The sequence below is a fragment of the Myiozetetes cayanensis genome, unplaced genomic scaffold (assembly GCF_022539395.1).
Source record: "Myiozetetes cayanensis isolate MyiCay16 unplaced genomic scaffold, myiCay2020 scf19, whole genome shotgun sequence".
Lineage (NCBI taxonomy): Eukaryota > Metazoa > Chordata > Aves > Passeriformes > Tyrannidae > Myiozetetes > Myiozetetes cayanensis.
In genome coordinates, this window is record NW_026087400.1 from 8,047,660 (window position 1) to 8,065,313 (window position 17,654).

Genomic DNA, 17,654 nt, shown 5'->3' on the forward strand with positions numbered 1-17,654 from the left:
GAAAACGTGCCAATTTTTTTTTTTTACATATTCAGCACCCTCAAAGCACAACACCTTGCATCCATTTTGCAGCATCTTTTCTGAGGCAGGCAAGTTGCTACTTTCTTCAGAGCATGGGAAGGGAAGTCAAGCCACAAATTTCACACCTAAACAGTGGATGTACAAGCAAAACCTGGCTTAATGGGTGTTTCAACAACAGCTAGTGCAGATAGTACAGGCAGAAGATATTCTAATCACTGCTCGTTGTAACAGAAATACCTTTCAGTCCCATGTCATCTACAGACGTACAGACTTATTTTATTTTCTAAATCCTTGAACACTCTACTTTCTTTTCCTAGAAAAGCATGGTCTCTGTGGTGCATCAAGAGCCCTGAATCAATCTGTGGGCTCAGGGCACAGATAACCCTCGCCTGAACAATCCCCCAGCTGCCACACGGAGCAACCGCGAGCCCGATCCGCAAAAAAGTTGTGTTTGCTTCCCAGCTGCCCAGAGCAAAAGAACTTTCCCCTCTCTCCATACTTGTCTGGCATCATCACAGCACTGCACTAAATCCAACTGTCTGCCCCTCTCTGTGCCTAAAAGGCATGAAGGACATGGAGGAATTGTGGGCTCTATCACATGCAAAATTTCTTTTGCAGCACATCAGAATCAGACATGATCTCTTCTGACATGACATCAAGAAACAGTTTTGTTTCTTTCTTTACCCCAAGCTAAATGAAGGGTTTATATTCCACTTGTGGTTAATGCCTATGTTCATAACCACGTATCTTTCTAAGCATCTCTGCTGTCTCATGCACCGCTGCCTCTCCAGCACTGCAGCCCAGAACCCACCGATAACTTGGTTTTCAGAGGTGCTTATCTCGTACCTGTTAGGATTCCCTTCCTTTCCATTAGCTTAAATATTATTCCCTTTGTCTGCCACTTGCTTTTGGCAGCTTCCTGGTGCATCTCCTGAAGGAGCAGAGCAGCAGCCTCAGCAGAGATGGTGCCCCAGCCATGCACAATATCGAGGTGTGGTGGGTCCACAGGTGTCAGATGGACACTTCCACGGCTCCACACACAATTCACCTCAACAACACCTGTCATCCGAGCTGCACTCAATTCCCCCCCGAAATTTGCTCTTTCCTTGTCTCCCTCATCTATCAGAGAGTCTCCTTGTGGGAGTAACAGCTTTGGAAAAGATGAAAAAATAAATGGGAGCAGCAGGAAAAAAATTTGTTTCAATTCTCAGTTATTTCACCATTCCAGTGTGGTCTTTTCCTTGCCAGGCTGGGTTTTTTCACACCTTAAGAGTTGTGCTGCTGGGCTTTTGTGTATTGGTGGGAAAGTTCGTGCCATTCTCATCACAGCAGGAAATGTCCACCACACACATTTCCCATCATAGATACAGGGTATGTGAATCTTAATTATTCTGTAAAAATAAACTTGCAGGCAGGTATTAATTGCCTTTTTTTTTTTTTAATAGTGAGTTCATTTATCAGCAGATAATTATGATCAACACAAATGAAAGCTAGTAGAACTTTTTTGTTTTCTAAAAATATTTCTTGCATAAATTAATTCATCAGCACTCAAAAACACTCTTTCAGAAAAGCGAAAATTTTACAGAGCTTTTCAGTCAAAAGGTCAACCCTTGTGAATAGACAGTCCCAGACATGAGTAAAATCTGGAGTGTCATCAGGACGGGGAGTAACCAGAGGAATCCACTGGAGGCTGTTTGTAAAAGTGGCCAGAAAGAAAACAAGCTTTTGAATAAAGGGCAAAGTTTCCTTTAGCACATATGAAGAAATTTTAGAAGAACATGTAAAACACAGTTAACTCCAGGTTTATACCTATGAATCTTGGTTCTCAGCAGCAGATGGGACCAAGCTCTTTCCATCCAAAACCTTGTGTGACTTATTGAGGATTCCCACTTGGAAACTACAGCAGAAGCCAGAAAACACACCCAAAGATAAAACCTTCCCAGCCAAGAGCAGCATTAGTACTGTCCATATTAGTCCATCCCACAAAGCAGTTTTCCCAGCTCCTGAAGACAACTGTTTTTATATTTTCCACTCCCATTCCCAATATCAGACCACTGCTGTTTGCAATACATCATCAAGTACAATTCACTTTCCTGCTGTCTTTCTGCAAACCCCAAAAGACAAAACTTACGTACAGATGCTGCATAAACATTCTACAGCCTCAGCATTATTACACTGTCATTTTATTAATATTATGCAATTTTTCTATCTTCTTAATATTGAACCCTTCTTTTTCTCATGAGCTAAGTGGATTTCTGTAGTACATTCATGTGCAGAGAAATTCATACCAAGAGCTGTGTGTTTGTATTAATCAAAAACATGTGGCAACACGCTACAGGTGTAGATAAACAGCATGGCTAATTGAGAGAAATGTTCTGCTCAGCGTTTTGCTTGTTCTGGTGTGTCTGTTGAGTTGGTTTGCATTTATTAAGAAAAATTAAGCTGGAAAAAACCCCCAATGCTTCTTAAAATTCCCCATTGAAAAACTGCAAATTTGAAAAAAATTGTTTTCTGATCCCTACCCTCAGCAGTAACTAAGTTATTTACTCTAGACAGACACCAGAATTTCTCTCATATGCCAAATTCTTTAAGCTATATTACTTGGAAATTGAAATTGATGGAGGACATCTGATCTAAAAGATTCTTTTCTTGAAGTTTAATATGCCATATCACATGATCTTGTCAGGTGGGATCATGTCAATGATATTCATGCCATAGTGTGAATCAGCCATATATATGTTGACTGTACTAATACAAGAAAAGGACATAGATTTTTTTGGCAGTATCTCAGCTGACCTTTTGCTTTTCTTCCCTTCTTTTTAAAGAGGAAAAAATCTGAGTTACAAGCAGGAGCTTAATCACACAGAGCCTTCTACCAAGCCTGAATTCCTGATCTGTGTTTTGTGTGGGTGGATCAGAGCATCAGTAATAAGAAAGCCATTAGATGAAAACCAGTGTGAGTTTTCCTACCATTTTCTTTAGGCTCAGTTGTTGCTACAGCATTTTTCTTTTACAAAATTCATACCTGTTTGTGGAGATCTCCTTTCTCTGACTAACTTTCTCTCTTCATTCTATCACTGAAACACAACAAGAGGAGATCATCTTTCACCTGAAGACTAGGACAAATAAATAAATAAATTGAAGATACATGGGCTCTTTCATAGACTCCCTGACAGGAGACAAGGCTCCTGGAAGCCCAAACCACTGCGATGGGTGGCAGAGGAAACCTCCCTGAAATGCTCTGTGTGCCCTGGGGAAGGGCATGGGGCCAGATTCTGCTTCCACTGATACCCCTCTCCCTCTGCTGAATGACTTTGTGATGGAATTTGACCACATGCAGCCAATTCTATACCTAGGTTGAGTATTTCTCTCTCAACTCAGAGATACAAGTTCATGGCACCGTGACACCCAAACACTGACATCCATGTGGATTTCTTTTGTTCCTCAGGAAAGAAAGTATCTTGTGATGCAGGTCTCTCCTGCTGGTAACCAGGAAATACAACTGGGCAGAGGTTTTTCCCAAGAACATGTTCTAGCAGAGCTTCAAACAACCTTTTTAAGGTCTCTTTCCTGTGCCCTCTCCAACACACTATGGTTTCACTTGTTCTGGTGAGACTGGTCCCCACTATCCTTCAGTCCATGATGCTTTTCACAACATCCACTTTTTCACACTGAACTCAACAGCAAATAACTTGCTGGGAAAACCCAAATACATACACAGGACTTCAAAAATCAGCTTGATCATATAAGCCCACAACTCAAAGACCAAGCTCAGCCACGGACAAGGTGCGCAAAAGCCAGCTGCCTGCATCATTTGTGGTTCTAGATTAGCATAATTTATCCTTAACTGTGAAGCTTATTTAAAATACACAAAAGCAGCCTTGCCAGTTCTCATTTTATCCCACACAGAAAGTTGTCTTAATTTGCAGTCAGTGGGGAAGTCAGCTGTTCCACCTGTGCCACGACAGGCTGTGTGTTACTCGTACTTCTACTATCCCGGAGTGTCTGCGGGAATGTTTCTGTGGGAATAAAGCTGTCTACTAAAAATAGAACAGGGTGAAAAATCCAGTTGCTTCTTAATTTTGTAACCAGTTTTCATGCATGCAAACTGAGAGCAGCTCAGAAAAGTCGTCTCAGAAGGCCATGCAGCACTAAAATTGTGCCTTGCTAGCCCCAACACAGTGAAAGCTCTCCAACTCCAGCCCAGCAACTCCCAGATTCAGGAGGAGAGGAAACATAAAAGCCAAGTCTAAGTTGGACATGTTTAGACTGCCCTTTATCAGCTTGTGAATGAGTACATTAATACTATCAGAAGTATTAACTCCTTGTTAATAATAATTAATGTATTGTCTCATTTTGGTTTTCAGCAGTTACAGGAGAATGGCAATGTCATTCACAAGATGGGAAGCATCTCCATCAGGGAAAAGAACTACCTGCAGGTAACTAACATAACCCCAAGAGGAGAGTAAACCAGAAATAGATAATGTTTTGTGATGCATTTGGCCTTTAGAGTTGCATTAGAAATGCTGTAATAACTAGAACTCTGCTGTTTTCTATTAATTTGTGTCTTTACAGAACTGTTCAATAAAAAACTCATTTCCAGATCCTCAGTGGTGCTACGTGGAGTAAAAATAAAATCTGTTGCATTCCAGGATAAGAAATAGGTATTACAAAGACATACCATCTCTTTCCTACTCTAATTATTTAAAGAAGATGCTTTTACAGCTGCACAAGTGGACAAAATCTGCAACAAACTTCTCCACAGATTCATGAAAACAAGGTGCCATGAATTACAAATAACATATTCCAACTGACAGAGAAAGATAAGTTACATTAGTTTATATTTCTGGAGATGATCTAAGCCCTTAGTTATCTGTTACATCAAATGTCTCAGTTTTCCTTCTGTAATCTAATATCCACCTTCAAGCTCGCCCTACATTTAAAATTTATACAAGTTTTTTCAGATGCTGCCATTTTGCCTCAGGCTTTGTAGGTGTTAAGCTCCAGTAATAATCTACACTGTTTCTTTAAGAAAGTTCATCCATTCACTTTAATTACATTTTCAGCCCTGGTTATTGTCCCTGTGCCTGCAAAGAATGTTTCCAGCCATAAAAAACCATTATCTGCCACAATTATGGATAACCAGAGCGTGGCCAGAGGGCAGAAATGCCATGGTGAAAGATTGTACCGCAATTCAGCGCAGAATTTATAACTTTCCTCAGGGCTAACTGTCAGCCTGATCACAATGCCTGACAAAAGGATCCAGTAAAGCAAATGCAGATGCTTCTTCTTGCCTGCATGGTTGCTCTTTTTAATTTTTTTTTTTTTTTATTAAGGTGCAGTTTCTTGTGATACATTGAGTTGCAGCCACAGCAGATGCAACGCTATGGAAAAGACACTCCACTTGATTCGGTTTGCTGGAGCAGAGATTTAGATCATACAAGTCCAGCATCATGGTTTTAAACACACATTGTTCTCTCTACACCCAGGACACCTCAGAGCTGTGGAGAAAATACTGCTCTAGGTTAGCTCTGATCACCAAAGCTGCAGCTCAGTTTTGGCTGCATTGCGTCCTCTCTGCTCGTTACTGGTGCCAGATGGAGACAGATGATTTTCCACAGCTTCCCATGTTACTGCTCTTGCAACACTAGATCTTTCCATCACTAATTCTTGTGGTTATTAACACGCAGAGGAATGCCAAACTGAAAGAAAGATTAACTTTTTGACACAGCATTTGAGTATATTTAATTATTTGTTTCTTTCCATCTGGACATCTTTGTCCTAATGGGACAAAGGTTCATATTATGTTTCCTGATGCAGGATTTCAACAGAAGAGGGCAAGATGATCATGAGTCCCATCAAGATATTTCTTCATGAGAAGAATAATATAAATCCTTCTATATTTTTTTTTTTTCTAACCAGAAGTCTCAAAGCACAATACAAACATGACTCAGAATTATCCTTCTTGGTTTTGTGTTGAAAGAAAACTGAGAAGATGAGAGAGGCTTGGGTGATGTTCCTGGCATCCTTGATGACTATGCAACCCCCAGCACAGCAGCAGGAGCTGCTGTCCCCACCCCTGTGCATGGGAGCCACGTTTTTGGACTCTTGTGAAGGGATAAAGCAGGTTGAAGTTCCTCCTCTCCCTCTGACATGCTCCAGACTTGCTTTAGCCTGTGCCTGCTTCTGGTCTGCAAAAGCTGGACTTTGTGCCTAATCTCAAACAGACCTTCACAGAGAGATGAAAACAGAAGCCAGGATCTGTCATCTTTTGCTTTCCACAGAGGATGCTGTCTTCCTCAGCACAGAGAAAGTAAGTGCAGAGTAAAGACCCTGAAAACAAATTTGATTTCTACACCAGTCTCTCCCTGGAGTTTCAAAAAATTCTGTGCTTCTCATGGGAAAATGCCTGTGGGAATCTGCTGGCACTGTTAGGATCTCAAGGGCCTTTAGAAGTTTGGCCTTGAGTGTCCACAGATTGGACTGAGAGAATTCATAGCAGTTTCAGTCCCAGTTTTCCTCCCTTTACTTTTAACTACAGGAATTAAAAATATGGAAAAGATAAAGGTTAAAAATTCCAGTTAAGCTGGCAAAGCTTTTTGCTTGGTTTCAGGTTAATGCTGTGAGACAGCTTAGTAGGAAGGTTTTGCTTAGCAAAACCCCTCTGAGTTCTGTTCTAAACTTTTTGGGTTTCTTTCTCTGAGCATGCCAAGTTTCAGCTCAGATGCAGCAGAGCTCTTGCAGAGGAAGTATTTCTACACAATTTTTGAGGTGGCAAAAGTTCCACAATTCCCACCACCCCAACCCCACTCTGGCATGAACGGGTCATAAGATCTGGCACCTCTGATTCTGCTTCAAACTCAGCTTCTATCCAAAACATAATCCAAAGCAAAACTCCACCTCTTGGCATATCTTCAATAAAACATCATTCTACCTGAACCTCAGAAAAGATAAACTATTAAAGTAATAAGAGGATAATTTAACCTCTTTAATCAGATAATCCTCCAGCACATTGGACATTTATTTGCACGGTATACTCCACCGTAATGAGTTTGCAGCTCAGATTTAAACAATTCCCCACCCTCAGAAAAAAGCTGAAGGAAGTGGTTGAGACATTCCATATCTCAGGTGCCATTATGTGAATGTGAAAACAAATGAGTTTAATTGGGGAGAAATTCATCCCAGACAGAGGGCTCGCCCAAGGCCCTTGTCTGAGAAACCCCACTTAACTCCACTCTAGCACAGAACAGCTACACAGGCACTAGATGCCAATTAAGCCCTACTTATCTTTTTAATGAAGGGCTGAATCTGAAAATGAATTATTGTTTTGATGTGTAAATGATGTTGGTTTGGTAAGGCAGTGAAAGTTTTCTATCTGGGGGGACAGGCAAAAATAAAGTGATAAGGTGTTTGCAGGAACATACATGAAAACCCTACTGAGCTTTCCATGGCTCTCCAGCAGCGTGGAAAACAGCACCCGGCACTCAGGCTAAAACTGCACACTCAGCAAACTTGAATCACTCTGTGTCTTTGTGCCAGTTTCAGCCAAGCTTTCCTTTCAGAGACCAAAACAAACAGAAATACTTCCCTGAAAACCAGAACATCTCATTTCAGCATTTGCTAAAGTAATTGATTTCTTTTATACACAGTTGTTCATTCTCATATTTCCCTCAACGTCATATAAATAAGTGTTTAATATTCAAAAATGAAGAAACTGTTTTACTTTAAGTCAAACCAAAGATTTCTTTTACCTTTTCCATAACTCCTCAATTGATAAAAATATTTTAGGTGGGTTTTTGTTTGTTTGTTTTTAATATTATTTACCAGGACCAATTGTTTTCCTAAAATTAAAATTGTCTAGGATAAACAAACCCACCAATTAATACGTGTCAATGTATGGTGCAAGACCTTGCACTGAATTAAAAAAAAAAAAAAAAAAAACAAACCAAAGAATTTTAGTCTCATTTAAAATTCAAGTTAGGGAAGAATTATCATGATTTCTTTAGTTTTTGCTGAGCTGTGGCTTTACCTTAAATGGTGCACATCTTCCAGGTGGCTGCAGTCCTGAACAGGGCAATTTCCCTGATACTGATCTTTGGAAATGAAAATAGTTCTGCTATGAAACAAAAGTCAAACATGGTGCTTCCTCCTAACTCAAGTGCCAAAGACCTGTGAGCTACCTTGGATCCCACTAATAAAGGCACTAAAGTTCATGAGCTTTTCAAACCCCTGGCACCCAAGACTGGTGCAAATACAGTGTCCAACACTACAAAGCTCTACCGATGTCCCAGCCAGTGATCTTCAGCTTGTGGTCTCCAGACCTGAAGCAGTGCAGGGAACTCAGATCAATAACTTTAAAAAAGCAAGCCCCTAATGAGAAAGCTTAAGTATTTTATAAAGAAGTGCAGCCAGCCCATTGGAAGAGGATGAAAATCACCAATTTAGAGGAAACCTAATTCAAAAGCATGGGAGATTTTTATGGTTTTTCCAGCAGGGTTTTGATCTTCTCCTTAACAATCACAAATATGCAACTTAAGAAGCGAAACTGTGATTGATTAATTTTCAGTCAAGTAGATACCTCACTTGCAAGACTGTAAACTTCCTAGGACAGATTGTGTCACACAGTTAGACTTCAGGGAAGAGCTAACATTGTCCAAAGTAACGATTTTTAAGGGGTAGAGAAGTCATGGGCTATGAAGGGTGGAGGGACTCATTGGTCTTTCTCACCTATTAAATATGCTGGTTTTCTGAGAGATGAACAAGTGCCATGATCAAGGTGTGAAGAATGTAAATTAATCTATACCAATAGGCCTCTGTTCTTTAAAAAATCTCTGGGATATAATGGAAAACCCACACTCATGCAGCGCATCAGTCATATGTCCACTTAGAGGTTTGGGGTCTATGGTTAGATCTGTTAAATTCCAGTTTATAGTTTAAAAAAGGCAAACCATCATCCTCCTGCTAACTTAAATCATCCTTGTTTCTGCTCTGCTTCATTACACACACAAAATTCCCTTTGCATGACTGCAAGATCAAACCCCTCATCCCACATTGTAATTACAGAGTAGTAAGTGAGTAGGTGCCATCATCCCTTTGCAGGGTCCTACAACTCATTAGTCAATCATATTATTAAGAAATTCTCTGTTTTAATAAACGAAGGTGGTGTTCATCTCATGGCTGAGAATGGATGTTTTTATGGAAATAAAGACTTGATGCTTATCTTCACAGCATCTCTTTGAGAAAACCATTATCACTTCAAAATAGTTCCTCTGAGCAAAAAGCACAATTACGTAATTCTTGTGCAAGCCAAGCAATGATGAGATGCCAGGTTGTGTTTATGGGTTTTGCCATGTTTTAGACCCAAAAAATCAGCCATGGAATAAGCCAGTGAAACTTAATAGAGTTTCAAACCTATAGAGAGGGGCCTGGTGTTTCAGCCACCCATAGTAGTGCAAATGCCTCTCACAGGCTCCACTCAAGTTGACTCACAAATTAAATCAATGTTTTGAACCCGCAGTTAGTAAGAGCTTGTTCCTCAAGTAGGTCCACAGAACAATGGGATAACAGGATCCAATGCTTTGCCTAGATGCTAAAAATCATCCACTTAATGGAAGCAATTATCACTGATCCTTCATGCTACCTTCTTAACATTTAATATCTCACTCCTTAAGATATGAAAATAAGTTACTTTAACCTGTTAGGTAGATTTGAAGACGCTCCTCTTCAAAAACTCTAAAAATTCTCAGGACCAGTCTCATTTAGTGGAATTATGTTCAGAAGCTACTTAGATGCTTTAAAAAAAATCCTACTTGATATTTAAAATACATGGCCCTGAAGTAATTTTCCCTTCAGTACTTTTCAAAATCAAGCTTAAAAAATGGACTTTGGAGCCAAGACACATCTTTGTATCTGCATTTTCTGCTGGCTGGTTTTCCTGCTGTGCTCCACTCCCAACCACATTCAAAATACCAACACAAGACCCAAACTGTTATTCTGGGGTTACTGAGTGCTTTGAAATGGCCCCATGTCGTAATGGACACACATCAATCACATCAAGATCAAGCCTGCCTGAAAAAATTGTCTTTGGTTAAATAAAGTAGTTTAAAAACTTGTGTATTTGCAAAAGATTTTGCAAAGTATTTTTCTTTGGAAGCATCAAACTGCCAAAATTGACCTTCTTTACCATATCCTGCAGAGATTAAGACTGATGGCAAAATGAACTCTACAAATACTCCTAATACTCTAGCCTGCTACTCCTAATACTCCATCCTTGTTAACTTGGAAGTATAATGTTTGGAATGCATATTTCATATTTAGTCCTTGCAGTGCACAGGAATGTGGATTTTACAGTTTTTTAATAGTGCAAACATTTAGAAAGCAAACAAAGACTAATGTATTATTACTGTTATAATTAGTAAATATTTATATTATGGAAGTACACAAAATTCCCAGTCAGGGTAGTGGCCCTGTAATGTTTACTTTTAAATTATGCATATATTGGTAGATTTCAATTTATGGTAAATGCACGTCACAAAATAAGGAAATTAAGTTTCATATACAAAACTGTAGAGTGGCCTTTTCCCCCTTGGCAGTGCATTCACAGCCGTGCAGCAGCCTGAGCGAGCTGAAGTGCAAAGATTAGGCTGTTGATGAGACAGAGGATCATCCGTCTGAAATGCAATGACCATAAATAGAATTTTTTAATTATTTTAATATTTTATTACACTTGAGACTGTGGTATTCAGGTAAATGTTACTCAGCGATAAAAATAAAATTAAATAAGCTTTTCTTTTGTCAGCTGCACCACCCTGCAATACTCCAAAACATGTCCTTTCACGGAACTGCTCCCGATTTGCACTCTCAGGAGGAGGAATGTAAGCCTGCAAGTTCCTGGGGTTATTTGACTCATCAGTTAACAGGTAGTCTCAGGGACACATCCACTGGCCACACCAACTTTCACCAGCTCAGTACAAGGCTGCTAAACCCCTTAAGCATGATCTGGTTTCTCTTTCTCTCCTAAGTAAATCCCTGCCCAACCAAACAGCTCTGACACACTGACACTCGAGTCCTATCGCTTCCAGTGACAATGAAAAGACTTTGTGCTGTGGAAAATTCCCATAGAAGGCTTTGAAAATACTAAATCGCTAATTATTGAACACATGAGGATTGTGATAATTACATGGGGAACCCCCCAAACTCCTCCACTGCCCATGGACGTTGCACAGGAGGCTCAGCCCGACGCCTTCACCAGCACTTTGGCTGGTGGGTGCTGGGGAGGGAACACTGGCTTCTGCAAAACCCGTCTGCCAGCAGCTGGAGCTGGGGCTGCTCACACCCTGTTGTTGCAGACAGCGAGGAAACCATCCAGTGTCCCAAATAAATTAATGAATTACTCTCCTCCTCCCAACAGACTCGACGTTTGAGCCAGGAGCCGTAATCGCGCTCTTGCTGCCTCTGAGTCACTGTGAGACGGAGCCCAGCATAGTGTGCAGAGTCAGCAGAGGCGGATGCTGAGCTGCATTGTGTCTGCAAGTCAGTCAAACCAGTTTAAAAATAAACTCATCTTGCCCTGGCCCCTCCACAGGCCCCTCTCCGCACACACAGCGCTGCCGTTTCCCGCCACGCAGGCGGCTTTTTGGAAGAGAGCACCCAACTTGCATCAAAGAGCTTTTGCCCCTTGGGTTAAACCGTGTTAGCCCAGGTCCTAAAAGCAGGCAGATGAACCAAAGCTGAGGTTTTCAGAGGAGCCTGAAGGAGTCAAGCATTCAAAACCCATTAAATTCAAAGGAGCGGAGCACTCGCGCTCTCAGGTGCCGCTGAAAATCCCAAACTCTGTCTTAGGCTTAAATCAAGGAGATGAGGACAGGAGCTTTCACCTTGTTCCTGTGTTTTCTAAAGACAAAGAGGGTCCATAACTGCAAAAACAAATATTATGAGACCCTTCTGCTCACCACCACAGCAAACTTCAGCAGTCCCCCAAATCTCCCTCAGTTATTTTCCCCATATTCCAGAGTTGCTGCCCAGCTGGAGTGGTAAATGATCCCTTATCACAAAGCAGTGATGATGTGGGAAGCATAAATAAGTTTTTCATTGCTTCTTCCAACTTTCACATCTAGCTAAATGGAAATGAGGAACGTTTTATAATGAGCCATTTTACATCTTTCTCTGACAAAAAAGAAAATACTGGCTAAAGATATGAAATTTCCTCTCCCGCTGATGTGGCGTTTGAAATTAATTGCCAGATAAGTTCTGGGTGGTATTAAAGGTCTGTAAGCAAATTTTCAATATTTTAATATTCAGAATTCAAACCATGTTGATTACACACAACAGGCTGCATAGCTTGTTTCTGCTGCCTAGCTGTAGTGAAATGCTGTGAACAGTTTCCAGGTAAGAAAATGAATGTATTCAATGCTTTTAGTGATACTTACTGATATTTGCTTAATTTCAGTATTTTAGGTGAATGTTTCTGCCACAAGATTCAGCTGTATGTTTGATCTAAAAAGTAAAAATCCAAACCAAATCAAGTATCATGGTTAAAAATGCAGGGAGCATCTTGAGGAAACTTAAATTTGTGTTCATTTTAATTCACATAAAACCAGTGCTAATCCATGTATTTCCCTTCATTCTTCTATTAAGCCAGTGTAAAGAAAATTATTTATTTCTTTAGCAATAAGAACAAAAGAGGTTATTCTCATTAAAGCTGGTAAAACATTTCAAAGTTTGATTGTCCCAAATAAACATCTATTTTTTTTTAACAGAAAGAACTAAGCGGCAAAAATTATTTGTATTCAATCTTTTTACTGTATGAATATTCTCCAGAATCAGTGACTTTTAAAATGTGTTTAACATAAATATCCCCCCCAAAAAAAACCAAACAAACAAAAAAAAACAAAAAAAAAAACAAAAAAAAAAAAAAAACAAAAAAAAACACACACAACCAAAAAAAAAAAAAAAAAAAAAAAAAAAACAACAAAAACCAAAACATCAAATCCTGCAAATATATGTTTGTATCACCTGCCTGGTTTCAGTAACAAGAAATAGAGCTGTTGAATAGATAGACTGGCACTTAAAAGTGGGTTTTTAGTCCAATAATCTTCACTGTCCATATAAAACAGCACAAGATTCTGTGACCAACTCAGAATAAATCTGATCCTATGCCTAATTCCCACTTTCCAAGTTGCAAAGAGCAATAACCCTTGAAAGGTTTTAGAAGAGATGATCCCAAAAAGAGGGAAGATAAACATGCACTTCCCTTCATTTTCCAATAGGAACATTCCTAGAATAAGATGTCTTAAAGTAATTATTTGACCCCAGGATAACCCAACAGCACAGTGAACTGCTGGTCCTCAAGGCTCTTCTTTTCATTGTAAATGCAAAGGACAAGTTTCAGACATTTTCCCTGGAAATAATTAACAGCCACTGAATAGAAGAATAGAAGTTGCAGATGCCCAGTGCCTGCTCATGTTTTGTGCCTGCTGCAGTTAAGGAGTATGATTGGGAAAAGAGGTCCTAATACCCATGCCCCAAGATGTATTGTCTCATATCCCATAGCATTCCGTAGCATAGGGGTGCCATGGCCAACCACCAGAGCTTGGCACGCCAGAATCAATAGGATTTGAAGTGTTGAGGATCTAGTCTGCACTGCACACTTAAAAGTAACAGAGAAGATACACAAGAGCTAGTTTAGGACTCAGAAGCAGCCCTGCTACACCAGAATGGGGTCTGGGACTATTTTTCCAGTTGTGAATCCCAGCATTTAGTACTAATACAAGTATTCCTGCTGCTCTACACTAGAACCATCTCTAGTTCCTCTTTGTACCATGTCCCATTGGTATAAATAGTGATAAATTATAATTTCCTGGGGTTTATGATGGTTGTGAGATTGGAAATCACTTTACACAGTGAAGAATACTTGAACCTCTATGTTGAGCCAAAGGCAGAGGAGCAGTGGAGGCAGGACCCCAGACCAGACACCCCCTTTGCACCAGCATTGCACCAGTCTGTCAGTGGGTAACCCGTGCACCTCGAGAGCATTTCAGGGAGATCCAGGAGGGACTGTGCCTACTTGCACAGGGAATTCAAACAGCTTATTACCAAAGCCATTTTCTTTTTTTATTATTACCTTCTTCAAACAAAGCTAATAAATCAAATCACCCAAGATGCACATTATGCAAAGCTTAATTAGATTTGGCACACATCTCGCTAGGAGTAGCACCCATCTGACTTCAGATCAGAGAACTCAGGTTTGATGGGTGGAACCAAATCGCCCACTTTGGAGTTGCTAAATCTACTTTTAAATGCAGTGTGTTTGCATTTTTTCACTCTGGGACCTGGAGGAGGTTAGCTTTGTTTGACTTTTGGGCAATGGGAGCAGTAGAAGAGAACTCAGAAGAGAACTCAGAAATAGAAGGAGACACGTTTATGAAGAACATAAATCTCTTATTCTGCAGGCATGGAAGAATCACAAAGAGTTGGCAGCAACCATTTCATGGGGCTACATTTCACATAGCTACTGCCAGCTCGTGGAGCTTCCTCCTTTACTACCTACTGTTCTAAGACATTCTGGGGTATTTTTAATAAAAGTATAGAAAACTAATGCAAAAATACTGTTTTAACAGCATATTACTTGGCAGAGGAACCTTCAGTGCTGATACTTCTCTCTACTTTTATTGCCAACCGTTTGCTTTTCTTAAGCCCACAGGTCCTCTAGAAAAATATCTGATGAAAAATTTCAGCAATGTCTTTTTAAATACATTTATAACCTCAACATAGAAAAAAAAATACAATTAAAAAAAAAAGTTTTTCCAACCCTAGTCAAGAAAATATTTTTAAAAAGTAAAAATTCTGCCCCACACACTTTATCCCTTTTCTGCGGAGAGGGAACAGCAAGGACTAACAAGGCATAGAAACAACTTGCAGCAACATCTCTGCAGACTCTCCTGAACCCCCAGAGCAACCTCCTGGTTCCCTGTTCCCCCTTTCATGGAATGACATGTGAGATGGATGCAGAGGGGAGGAAGAGGTTGACTATCTCTGGTGTTTTTAGACACACATGTAAGCACAGCACTCAGAGCTGCACTGAGAGTCCTGTGCTCCAGATAACACAACAAACCACAGCCTGGGGGTGGGGGGAAGAACATGTTTTCTGGCTTGTGGCCAGGCTGTACCTCAGCTGTCCATGGTCTCCTCACAACAGAGAGAACTGGTGTCAGCCCATCACTCTGTGACACACTGGAAAGGGCATCGCTCCCTGTTAAACCGCACAGCTGGTTGGACCAAGTGGGGTTTGGTTCACAGGGAGCCCCATGAGCTGCGTGTGCTGCTTGAACAAGCACAGGCTGAAGCCAAAATTCACCCTTCCTACCAGGTGACAGCTCCATTGCCAGATCCTCACCACCACCCCCCTGCACTAGAGCTCAGAGCAGGAGAGCCAGCACAGGTCAACATCCTCCGAGCTTCACGCTCACCCAGACCCAGGCACAGAAGGGACCACAAGGCTCAAGTGCCCGGAAAACATCAACCAACACACAGCAAATTTTAAATACCAAGTATCTGCAGTGGGCAGCTCACATGTAGTCTTCTAGTTACAACTTCATTAAGAAGAAAATTAAGGTATTCAGAAAATTATTTAGTGAAACTATGAAACACACATTCAGGATCTGCCTTTAAAAAGGGTGCTGAAGTCCACTGCTGAAGCTTCAGTTTTGTAGTCTAAACACCTGACATTTTTCTGTCTACTAGATAGGAGGTTCACATTTGCCTTATTCACAAATACAGAAAAGGGCAGAAATAATTAAATAAAGGGAGCCCAGTTCATGCTCCACTGCACCATGTATGAGAAGCTGCGGCTGACAATGACATTGAAAACCAGTTGTCAGTCTAATGTAATCAGAGAGACAATTGGCTCTGCTGGCAAGAACTGAATTAGTGTTTTCTGTCTGAATCAGTGTCATCTTCTAGGGAGCAGTGAAGCTTATGCAATGATAACAAAACTCCCCAGAAGCTGCATTTGTTACTGAAATATGGTGGTGCTTTGGTGCTGTGTAACCTCATTCTGTAACACAATATACCTCATGGTCATGCTGCTGTTCTCATGTTTCTTGCAATGATACAATTCAATGACCAGATACTAGATCAAACCAGACAACCATAATATTAAAACTTTAAAATCTCTCTTTGAGAGCTAATGCTGTTTATTCTCAGATGCATTCTCTGCTCTCTCGCACACTGTACACATATGCAGAGCATGAAATCAGAGCAGAGTCCAGGCCTAGATGCAGCTTCAAATCTTTATGCTTTGGGGGAGACAGAAGGGTGAATGGTGCTGGGCTTCATTTTGCTAATGAGGGCAGAGGGAAAATTCAAACCAAGGTCAGACATGAACAAATGTCCCTGTACAAGTAGGACCCGTTGCTGATGCATCCTTGTATTTTATAACGAGAAACCAAGAGTCAAACTTAAAACAGGCATATGCCTTGTTGGTATTGTGACAGCACCTGGTAGCTTCACCTTTATTTCTGTTTCAGCTCATACCATGACGTGAAAAAATACTGGAACATGCTGAGTAAAAAAATACTAATTTTTTTTCCACTTTAGTGTGGCAGAAGCATCCACCACATCTGCTGCCACTTACCTGCAGAACCACACACACTGGCTCCTCACGTGTGCTGTGAATAGTTTGCAGGGAACTCCTTTCACACGGTGCAAGAGGGTGGAAGGATGTACAGGTACAGAGCAAAAAGGCTACCTGAGCAACACTACTTATTTTCAGAGAATTGCCACTTCAGCTCAATGAACTTCAAGGGTTTTTTACATTTGCACATAGTAATATCATCTTAATAATTATATTACACACACAGGCACCAAGAAATTTCTAGTTTATACCCCATTTAATAACTATCTTTTCTTGTTTAGCAATATTGACCAACAGAAAACTCAAGTATAAACAAAAGCAATAAAGGCAGATGGTCCTTATATATTTCAGTTTTAAAGATGTTTCCTGTTTTTCATCTACAGCACCTGTTTCTTTAAAGAGAGATTGCTCTGATGGGAGGATACTCTCACTGGATTGATATACATCTGTAATTAGCAAGCTGATGGTCCTCCTCAGGCCAGGGAGACACTGGATGATCTGACACAAAGGCAGGACATCAAAATATATACCCTCTTTTTTATAATTAACATTCCACATTAAATATTCATTAAGGCTTACATAAATTATTTCCTTGTTCAAGGCTCAACTTCTCTGTCCTTGTTCAGACAAAGCTCTCATTGAATGTGTTTACCCAGCTAAGGCAAGACATGACCACACTCTAAATCTATTGTGCTGCCATTAGTCTTTGTAAGCCTCTGGTCTTGCTCAGAGAGAACAAGGGGCAAGATAAATCCCTTCATATGTGATTGCCTCTTTATTTCTACCAAAGCCACCTCAAAAAATCATCTGAAACAACAACAACAACAAAAACCAACCAAACAAAACCAAAAAAAAAAAAAGACACCACCTCTCATGAAACAAAACCATTCAGATACAAACAAGAATTGCAAAAACAATGGAAGGGGACTCACGGGAGCAGGAGGAGTTTGTGCATCACATCTGCCAGAGCAGGGCTTCAGAGCAGGCCTCGATGGAGCTC